Source organism: Musca autumnalis, unplaced genomic scaffold (assembly GCF_047663935.1).
Source record: "Musca autumnalis isolate F117 unplaced genomic scaffold, ASM4766393v1 scaffold_1, whole genome shotgun sequence".
Lineage (NCBI taxonomy): Eukaryota > Metazoa > Arthropoda > Insecta > Diptera > Muscidae > Musca > Musca autumnalis.
In genome coordinates, this window is record NW_027411644.1 from 101,236,789 (window position 1) to 101,247,962 (window position 11,174).

An 11,174-nucleotide genomic window follows, 5' to 3' on the forward strand; every position below is an offset into this window, starting at 1 on the left:
GACTGAAATCAATGCTCATGAAGTTTCACTTCCCACATTTTGAGATTTTATCCGTAATTATAATATTTTCAAAAATCGAACACGATCGCGGTATTCTGATTCCAATGATGATATTGTATTGTATATCAATAACTTTGTCTGATTTCCAATGGATCTTTCTGGAATTTCGATCTTGTGACATCTCAAGTTATCCGGATTTTACTGTATTCCAAAATGTGGAGTTGATCGCGCTGTCCCACTTATTGTTTAGTGTTCAGCGTTTATAGCGTTTTTTTGGGCATGCTTACAAAATTATTTATATTATCTGAAATAATAAATGTTTGCAAATTTTGTGATGACCGCGATATTTCACTTTTCGCGATATTTCACTTCCGCGAAGACCATTCAGGGTCAAGACAGTAATTACAGTAGTATTGCAAACAATCTGTAAACAATACGTTCAAAAATATTATGGACTTCAGATTTAAAAAAAAAAAAATTTGAAGGAGAACCTCCGGTCACTACGCTTAGCCGTATTAAAATAGCTCACGACCGCGCTATCCCACTTGTTCAAGCTAGTGTTTAAATCATTTTTGTGTCACGCTTACTAAAATTATGTATATTAATTGAAATAATACATTTTTGAAAACTTTGTGATGACCGCGATCATTCACGGAAAACAATCTGTAAACAATACGTTCAAAAGATTTCAGATTTTCTTAAAAACATTGTGGGGGAGGACCACCGGTCACTATAAAAACAGCTTACGACAGTTCTAATTAATTGAAATAATACATTTTTGAAAATTTTGGGATGACCGCGATTTTCACTTCCGCGACGACCATTCAGGGTCAAGACTGTAATTACCATAGCATTGCAAACAATTTGTAAACAATATATTAAAACGTATCTTGAATTTCGCGGTTTTCTTAAAAAAATTGTGGGGAGGACCACCGGTCACTACACTTAGCGGGATAAAAAAAAATAGATTACGACCTATTCTCAGACCTAAAAACTCCACATACAAAATTTCATAAGATTTCCCAATCGATTTTTCGGAATTTCTATATAGTGACATCTCAAGTCATCGGGATTTTACTGTATTCCAAAATATGGCGTTGACCGCGTTATCCCACATATTGAAGCCGCTAAAACACGGTTTTGTAGTCACGCTTACTAAAATTAGGTATATTATCTGAAATAATACATTTTTGAATAATTTGGGATGACCGCGATATTTCACTTCCGCGACGACCATTCAAAAAAATATATAGCCTATTTTCACCACCGGTGTTCCCAGTACATTATCTGAAATTTTCAAGAAAATCAATTCAGCCGTTTTTGAGTCTATTCGGAACATACAAACAAACAAACATACTAACAAACACACATTGCCTTTTACCCATTTAGCATTTGGAAGACTGTTTTTTCAAAAATCACATTGAGGAGTCTTTTTAGAGTCCTTTTGGTGATCAAAAACTGATTAAGTCGCTTGTATGATCAGAAAGGGACTCGAAAGTGACTCCCTGTAGTGATTAAAAAGAGTTCAATTTAAAATACAACAATAAATGTGTAGCAATCACAAATTAGTCATTGAAGTGTTTAAAATGTGACCATTTTTTGTTATTTATTGTCACATTTTGATCATCTGGAAGATTGAAAAGTGCTTAATCAAAAAAGGGTCATGCAGGTGTTTGAAAAGTGATTATAATTATGTATCTTCTGATCATATTTTGAACAGTTAGGTGATTAAAAACTGATTGCTTTGTTTTATTTTTATTTGGTTGTAAATAAAAAAAATAAAATTCTCATATACACTTTCTACAAAATTTTGATATAAATGTAACGTATAATATTAAGTGTTTATACAAACACAACACATGTTCAGGTTTTGCCATGTTTAAATTCAGCAACCCAAGTGAAATGAAGAAGCAGTATACTCACCGCCCAACATAAAGGATAATTAAAAGTCATAACAAAGCAGAAAAGAAAACAAAGGAAAGGAAAGGAAAGAAAAAGAGAATAAAGGGAAAATTCTTTTAATTTATTTCGTTTAATAAAAATACTCATAAATGACTCCCTAAAGATTCATAAACGATTATAAACATGACCCAAAAAAGACTCGAAAAAGAGTCCCAAATTATTCAACAAATCACCAATAAATGATTGAAATGCGAATCGAAAAAGACTTTATATACCATCAGAAAATGGGCAAAAATGACTCGAAACTAATACAGAGGAAGACTCATTTGTGATTTGCTTAGACGAGTCGCCTGAGGTTATGTTTTCCTACCGACAAAGGAGTCATTTATGATCAGAAAATGAGCTCATATTCTAGCTTTTTAATCGTGCAGTCGGATCAAAAAAGACTCGAATTTGATTAAAATTTTCAAAAAATGCTGACTGGGTATATATTAGATTGTTTGTGTTGTTTTATTTATTTTTTTAAAACCGAAAAAATTTTTAATATATAAATGTAGAACTGACGAGAAATTACTTATCAATAAAAACTTATCCCTGAGGAAGTTGGAAAAACCCAACGAAACGTCGGATAAAATAATGAAATAAGCATGGTTTAATAAGAAAGGTTAGCCAAAGCTTTATGTCAATTTAAATTTTTTCATTCCAGTATTCCTAAAACTTCAAAAGAAAATACACAAAATGTGTATGTGTGTGTGGTGTTTGAATAATATGCCAAACAATTTTAAAAACAATCGAATTCAATGATTTTTAAAATTGTTTTTAGGCCATTTGAATGGAAAAAAATCGCCAGATTTGCATAAAAACAATCATTTTATCATATTCACAACTCGATTATGTGGAGAAAGCTTAACACTTCATTCATTTTTATCGATTTTTATAAAATGCTCAAAAAATGCATTGTAAACAAACCCACTTGTTGCTTTTATTTTGAAGTTTTAGGAATTCAGGAAAAACAAGGGTTCTATAGATTTTTTCATTTAAATCTACCTCTTTACTTATACCATGGAAATAAGTAATTTTCATTTATTTTTCATTGACAAAAAGGACCTTATAGGCCGTTTATATATAACAAGGTGTTGCGTGGTGTTTGAAAGGAATTATTTTTGGTGTGCAAATTTTATGCACGAAGTGATTGCTTTAACCGGCTTTAGAAAAATGAAACCGGAAATGTTGTAAGTCGGGAAAAGCGCTATATAAAAGTGCTGCCACTGTCAGGGTTGCATTATTTACGAGATTAGAGAAGTGCCTTAATCCGAAATACAAACCTGTGGGGGTGTATAGGGTTCCGTAGGTTGGGTTCAAATAAAAAATAAAAAAACATAGGAAAATGAAGAAAATAGGAAAAGAGGGAAGTTCTGCGTCTTTCCCGGCTTATAAAAGGGTTTAAAATGCTAAAAAGCGCTCTCATTTTTATAGTTGTGTGCAGCAGAGAATAACCTTCAGCAGCAACATAAGCTGCTGCAAATACCAACCCGGCTATAATATAATAAACCATTTTTTTTAAATACCACAACCGAGTTAAAGTTAAATTAAATAAATTCTTTATTTTTTATTGTATTTAAATACATGTTGTGGGTGATAAAAGTAAAATATATCACCAATCAGCAAAATTGGATGTTCTCTGACCTCCCCGGCTTTATAAGCCGAGAGGTCAGCTCCTTTTATCCATATTAAGGCCAGAAAGTCTTGATGCGGTGGGTTTGGGCCAAGTACAGCCATATCCAGAGTAAAGCCGGGGGAAAAATGCCTGAAGTAGAGGTATTGCATATGGAAATTCAGGTAACAAAAATGTCCAAAAGTTTTAAACTTGAAGCCCAGGAATCGCGTCTGCGCACCAACAAAGCCGCTAAAAAAAAAAAAAAGGAAAAAGAAGAAACTATTAATTAATCAGTGAAACTTAAAGTTAAAGATTTAAACAAAAAAGTTAAAAAACTATAAATTTGCAAAACCTTAAATATGAGAAACTAGAATTTGGCTAAACTAAAAAAAAAAACAAAATTAAGATAAACAAAAGATAACAAGTAACTACAAAAAAAATTAATAATAGACTTAAAATTTTAATGTATTTGCTAGGTTAAGTTGTACGTCGAAGAGTTGTCCTTAAGTGTTAAATGCAAATTTATTGTGAGGGACATTAACTCCTTTGTTGTTAAATATCATTGAGCGTAGGGTTACCCCCGGATTACAGAAGATATTCTGTCATTTGTTTTGTTATATTGTGTGGACGAATTATTATGTCCCTAGACCACCTAAAAGAGCTCTACTAGGCAGGTACTATAAGTGCAGAAAATACGCCAGATTTGGCATCATTGTGTTTGTTTCCTTTTGTAATAGTGGGTGATCTGAGTAAGTGACTCATCCGAATTTTTAAATGCTGCCTAGGTGTTAATGTTTCAATTTTTTTTGTTATATTTGTACGTTATTATTAAGAGCAATAATGTCAATAAACCGTCTTGAATGTGAAAGAGAAATGATGTGTTAATCTTTGTTTGTAAGAGAGGGAAGTAGATCGTATTTTGTAATGAGGTGAGTGTCGGTGGATACTGGGGCCCTTAAAAAAATTATATTTAGGAGCTAAGGGTCTAGGATGGGCGGGCAGGTGTGGGAAGAAACACCAACTTCCCTTGTTTTAGGTGTACGAAGTGTTAGTGATCGTTTTGTGTTGTGTATCTGTTTCAATTTTAAAATATAATTGTTCGTCCCCTAGGGCTATGGTTAATTGGGTTGGGACCGCCCTGAAGATGGCCCCCTGAGCTTGCTGGATACCTCACCATAGCGCCACAGTAGGTGGCACGTAACAATATGGCGCCCAAACGAAAGAAGAAAACGTCTACAATCAGTGCAATTACATCTAGGCACCGTGCAATAAACCATAGGGTTACAATAGGTGTAAACGAAAATCGCATTTCCTTTAAGTAACTATATAATGTTGCAGACACAGCTTTATTTCTAAAAACTGTGATATACGTGCAATATTAGATTAGTTTTATTAGAAAATTAGGATTTTCGTTCCATGTACTAGGGTCAGGTGCAATAATCTTGTTCGTCCATGTAACAATGAATGTATTGTTTTTATGACCTGTCATATTTTTGTGTTTCTGTATGTTTTTTATGTAGAGTAGGTGCAATAGATGAAGGGTTAACATAGAGGAATTAATGTGCAATAGCTGTTGTGAAGAAGTAATCACAATATGCATTGTAATAAAGTACTCGTTACGAGATCTCTTTTTGAAATGTCTTTCGAAAACTGCCGTAGTGTTGGCCTCCCTCATATGTGTTTCATTTACATTTTTATTTTTGACGAAATCGATATATAAATTTAGCATAGGAACGAGTGCAGTAGCTATTATGATGAAACCATCGCAATGTGCATTGCGCTTTGTCTCTTTCACGAGATCTTTTTTTCAATTTGTTAGAAAAAATGCCGTGGTGTTAGGTCTAAATGTCGTTATTGTTAAAAATGTTAAGTCCAGTCAAGCAGTACACCTTAAACAACCTTAATAGACACTATTTAAATCAGGATGCCTTTTAGAAATTCTAGAAATAAGTCCACGCACATCACCTCAGAAGCAAGAAAAATATCACTAATTACCTCTCATGTATGTATTATTCGTAAATAACTAACAATAATTAATATTCGTAGATCAATATTTCTTGATGTTGAGTAGTATATGTCATTTTTGTATTCCTTTTTTATATATATTTGATTATTATTAATTTTTCGCTAACATTTTATTTAAGATTTGAGGGTATCAATACATTGTAGATTATTTATGAAAAGGTTAATTCTAATTTGTATGTCTTATTTCCAATTCGTGAACGTCTAAATGGTCTAAAATCTAGGGTGCACGAATTCAACTATCGAGGTTATGTATCTGTATGTCGCAAACATTCAAATTTTAATTTGCATTTTGCGTCGTAATAATTTCTAATTTTTACAAGATGCTATAGTTTTAATTTTTTTTCTTAGCCCGGCTTGTGAGACTATGCACAGGGCGTGGGAGTTCCCCACGTTGGGATAAAAAGTCATTATGATATAAAATTGAAAGTTTTAATTTTTTCTTAGCCCGGCTTGTGAGACTATGTACAGGGCGTAGGAGTTCCCAACGTTGGGCGGAAATATAAGGATAACCACAACACAAAACGATTCCATCTACCAAAATACCAATAAACATATATCTACGAGGCCACAAACACTACCCTCAAAGTTAAGTAGATAGCAAAACAGTTTTTCACCTCACAACTCCCATAATAAAATCAGAACAGCACTAAAACCATTTTGTAACATTGCTATTGTCTTCCCAATACTGTCTGTGTGTAAACGCCTAGTAAGGAATATGTTACCAAGCAGTTTTTGTCCGATTGTGGCTTAACCTTTATTTTTTTCAAGAACCCATTGACCACAAAGGCACACAAAATTATTTTTTATTTTATTTATTTATACAAATTACGTTTTTTTACCCACCCGGATTTGTAAATTTATTCCACCAAATCTATTTTTGAACAACGAATCCCTTAAGTAACTATCTCGCAAAAGTCATTACACAAGTTTTTATAAAAAAAAAAAAAAAACATCACTATGAATTTTCTTTGGTGTAAACCATCTACACGCAATGGCACAATTTCTTATCTCTTCAAATGCAGTGTAAGATTATATACGACACACACACTCGAAAAAGGGGGGCAATAAATAAAGTATTTAAACAAAAGAAAGAAAACCCATATCACATTCTTCACAAGCATGCAAACCATTTATACAAATAAATGTATTCCTTTTTTCTGCAAGCCTATCCGTTGTCAAAATGAATAAACATTAATTTTCCAAACACACAGTCACGTATTTATTTTGCTTTCTTTTTGATGCACTGGGTTAAATGTTGTCGAATCCCGTTCCAGATTTTTGACATTAGTACATTTCGCATAATATTTATTCTGGCTACTCCCCATTTAATTTATTATTAGTATTATCGCTGTGTTCTTTCTTTGCAAAAAAAAAAAAAACATACACTTATTTACTTTTTGTTCATGATGATAAATAACCACTTTGCCTTCATAATCGCACACTTGTTTCCTCTAACAACACCATCACTAATAGAATATGAAGTAAATAAAACAGCACTCTCTTACTTGATCTATCTGCTTCCTGGATGTTCCAACATGTAAAGATACAAACGCCCACACGGAATACAAATAGCATCGAACAGATCATAAGATGTTTGACGACCAGGTAGCCTTTTTGTTATTCCTCTTAGGTAGACATTCGCAGATCATATCAAGCTTCTTAGAGTGTTCAAATATTCCTTTAAGGTTTTTTTGGTGTTGGCTACAACTCTGCCATAAAAAAACATCTGCAATTACCTGAAAATAAAAAGGAAGACAAAAAATTAGAAATGGATTATTATTGATTAAACATAAACTTCAATATGTCCCAACTAAGCATTTGTTGCGTTTGAGAAATTCATATCTGCCAAGTTTGCAATAAAATTTTAGTGCCACCGAAATCCGTAGAGAAGTCCTTAACAATGCAATAAACAAACTTGTAAAAAGATAACTCACCTTGAACAGGATATCAGGGTGAATGCAGATTGCTGGAAGTGTCTCTCGGACAATAATTTGATGGTCATATGCCAAGTCGTATTTTCTGACAGGCAGGCATGTTATAAAATGTTGGCATGTCTGGAAACATTGTTTGCAGATTGAGATACGCCGTTTCGTTTACCTGAAAGAATAAAATTGATTTTAAAAAAATTCTTAACCAAAGAGATATCAAAGAAAATATTACCTTTAGCTGGGGTGTATTGTTTGTTTTTGTTGTTAATATATGAATGACACCAATAATAAGCGCATTCATGGGTAATGGATAACACATCAAAAACCGCGCACACATCTGTTGTGCATGTGAAAGGGGTTTCTGTAACCTGAATGAATGACTATTTTTTTTGTCCATCTCATGTATGGATAGTATGTGTGTGTGAGTGAGATTGTTTGAATGAAAATGCGTACACATACTCACATACGAAAGGAATGCCAAACCGACAGAGAAAAATAGTTTTTGTAGCTTTCTTTTTCTGGAAATATGTATACCAAGATTTATGAATATGAACATCGTATACATGGTTGTCAGAGGAATTCAGAATTGCTTACCATTGTGGGAGAAGGATTACTAGGAGTTTTGCCAACTCCGATATGTTTAGAAACCGCGTGTCCAATTGTAGATGTCTCCTCAGGTTATTCTAGGCAACTTTTATCCCATAGTGCCGAGAAGAAAGTGCCTGATCCACGCACATCCCCATCCCCGACGTATTTCTCGTGGATGGTGAAGTTTTGTTGCGTGGTGTTTGAAAGGAATTATTTTTGGTGTGCAAATTTTATGCACGAAGTGATTGCTTTAACCGGCTTTAGAAAAATGAAACCGGAAATGTTGTAAGTCGGGAAAAGCGCTATATAAAAGTGCTGCCACTGTCAGGGTTGCATTATTTACGAGATTAGAGAAGTGCCTTAATCCGAAATACAAACCTGTGGGCAAAGACGTATAGCAATAAAGACCCGAACAAATGCATTTTCCAAAAACATATGCTAATAGTTCCACATTTTGGTTACAGATGGCTACACAACTCACTGGAATTGATAACAGCAATGTCAATCGTTTTTGATTCTTATTTCTCGCGGCAGAAAACATTAACGTCGTGTTTTGTGGCTGAAATTTATTTCTTCACTATTTCTTATTTTTTATTTAATAAAAAAACAAAAGTCAACGCCGTAAAATTTGAGTTTTAATGTTTTTCTTGTCAATATTCCAATGAGTAACAGTTTTCGTTTAACAGAATGTTGCTATGATGTCGTAGCAACAGAGGTTAACCCCCTCTACAGTTAATTTTTCACAATTGACTTTTCCTATCTTATAATATTGACATCTTTGCTGTGGGCAAAGACGTATAGCAATAAAGACCCGAACAAATGCATTTTCCAAAAACATATGCTAATAGTTCCACATTTTGGTTACAGATGGCTACACAACTCACTGGAATTGATAACAGCAATGTCAATCGTTTTTGATTCCCATTTCTCGCGGCAGAAAACATTAACGTCGTGTTTTGTGGTTGAAATTTATTTCTTCACTATTTCTTATTTTTTATTTAATAAAAAAACAAAAGTCAACGCCGTAAAATTTGAGTTTTAATGTTTTTCTTGTCAATATTCCAATGAGTAACAGTTTTCGTTTAACAGAATGTTGCTATGATATCGTAGCAACAGAGGTTAACTCCACCTACAGTTAATTTTTAACAATTGACTTTTCCTATCTTATAATATTGACATCTTTGCTGTGGGGGTGTATAGGGTTCCGTAGGTTGGGTTCAAATAAAAAATAAAAAAACATAGGAAAATGAAGAAAATAGGAAAAGAGGGAAGTTCTGCGTCTTTCCCGGCTTATAAAAGGGTTTAAAATGCTAAAAAGCGCTCTCATTTTTATAGTTGTGTGCAGCAGAGAATAACCTTCAGCAGCAACATAAGCTGCTGCAAATACCAACCCGGCTATAATATAATAAACCATTTTTTTTAAATACCACAACCGAGTTAAAGTTAAATTAAATAAATTCTTTATTTTTTATTGTATTTAAATACATGTTGTGGGTGATAAAAGTAAAATATATCACCAATCAGCAAAATTGGATGTTCTCTGACCTCCCCGGCTTTATAAGCCGAGAGGTCAGCTCCTTTTATCCATATTAAGGCCAGAAAGTCTTGATGCGGTGGGTTTGGGCCAAGTACAGCCATATCCAGAGTAAAGCCGGGGGAAAAATGCCTGAAGTAGAGGTATTGCATATGGAAATTCAGGTAACAAAAATGTCCAAAAGTTTTAAACTTGAAGCCCAGGAATCGCGTCTGCGCACCAACAAAGCCGCTAAAAAAAAAAAAGGAAAAAGAAGAAACTATTAATTAATCAGTGAAACTTAAAGTTAAAGATTTAAACAAAAAAGTTAAAAAACTATAAATTTGCAAAACCTTAAATATGAGAAACTAGAATTTGGCTAAACTAAAAAAAAAAAAACAAAATTAAGATAAACAAAAGATAACAAGTAACTACAAAAAAAATTAATAATAGACTTAAAATTTTAATGTATTTGCTAGGTTAAGTTGTACGTCGAAGAGTTGTCCTTAAGTGTTAAATGCAAATTTATTGTGAGGGACATTAACTCCTTTGTTGTTAAATATCATTGAGCGTAGGGTTACCCCCGGATTACAGAAGATATTCTGTCATTTGTTTTGTTATATTGTGTGGACGAATTATTATGTCCCTAGACCACCTAAAAGAGCTCTACTAGGCAGGTACTATAAGTGCAGAAAATACGCCAGATTTGGCATCATTGTGTTTGTTTCCTTTTGTAATAGTGGGTGATCTGAGTAAGTGACTCATCCGAATTTTTAAATGCTGCCTAGGTGTTAATGTTTCAATTTTTTTTGTTATATTTGTACGTTATTATTAAGAGCAATAATGTCAATAAACCGTCTTGAATGTGAAAGAGAAATGATGTGTTAATCTTTGTTTGTAAGAGAGGGAAGTAGATCGTATTTTGTAATGAGGTGAGTGTCGGTGGATACTGGGGCCCTTAAAATAATTATATTTAGGAGCTAAGGGTCTAGGATGGGCGGGCAGGTGTGGGAAGAAACACCAACTTCCCTTGTTTTAGGTGTACGAAGTGTTAGTGATCGTTTTGTGTTGTGTATCTGTTTCAATTTTAAAATATAATTGTTCGTCCCCTAGGGCTATGGTTAATTGGGTTGGGACCGCCCTGAAGATGGCCCCCTGAGCTTGCTGGATACCTCACCATAGCGCCACAGTAGGTGGCACGTAACAAAGGTTAACCCAGTGGGTCTGGGTTTCAAATGTCATTTCCATTGTATATACTTCAAACAAATCCTCATAAAGAAGGTTAACCCTGCAAAAAACTATAATATAAACGCCGTATTATAGCCCAATAAGACACACGTCTTAAAATTAACATAAAAAGCTTTCATTTGTTTGTCACACGAATATAAACGTCAATCGCTATGAAAACCAAATTGTGTCTTCGTTCATGAAATCGACGAACGAATGGGCAAAAACTTTTTACAAAAACACGCTGTAAGTATTATCTGATCACTATCTCAAATTGCAAGCTTCTACTTTTTCATATACTCTTACCATAGTTAAAAATGCGATCGGACTATTA

General features: G+C 33.6%; 1 long non-coding RNA gene across 1 annotated transcript; it reads right to left on the bottom strand.

Annotated features, from left to right (window-relative positions):
* Window positions 1-3,503: 3,503 nt before the first annotated feature.
* LOC141390696 (uncharacterized) lies at window positions 3,504-10,509 on the bottom strand. The gene is made up of 5 exons (XR_012409452.1): window positions 8,107-10,509; window positions 7,745-8,030; window positions 7,519-7,681; window positions 7,090-7,320; window positions 3,504-3,808 (listed from the first exon to the last, which is right to left on the bottom strand). It is a non-coding gene; the product is annotated as an uncharacterized lncRNA (long non-coding RNA).
* Window positions 10,510-11,174: the final 665 nt, after the last annotated feature.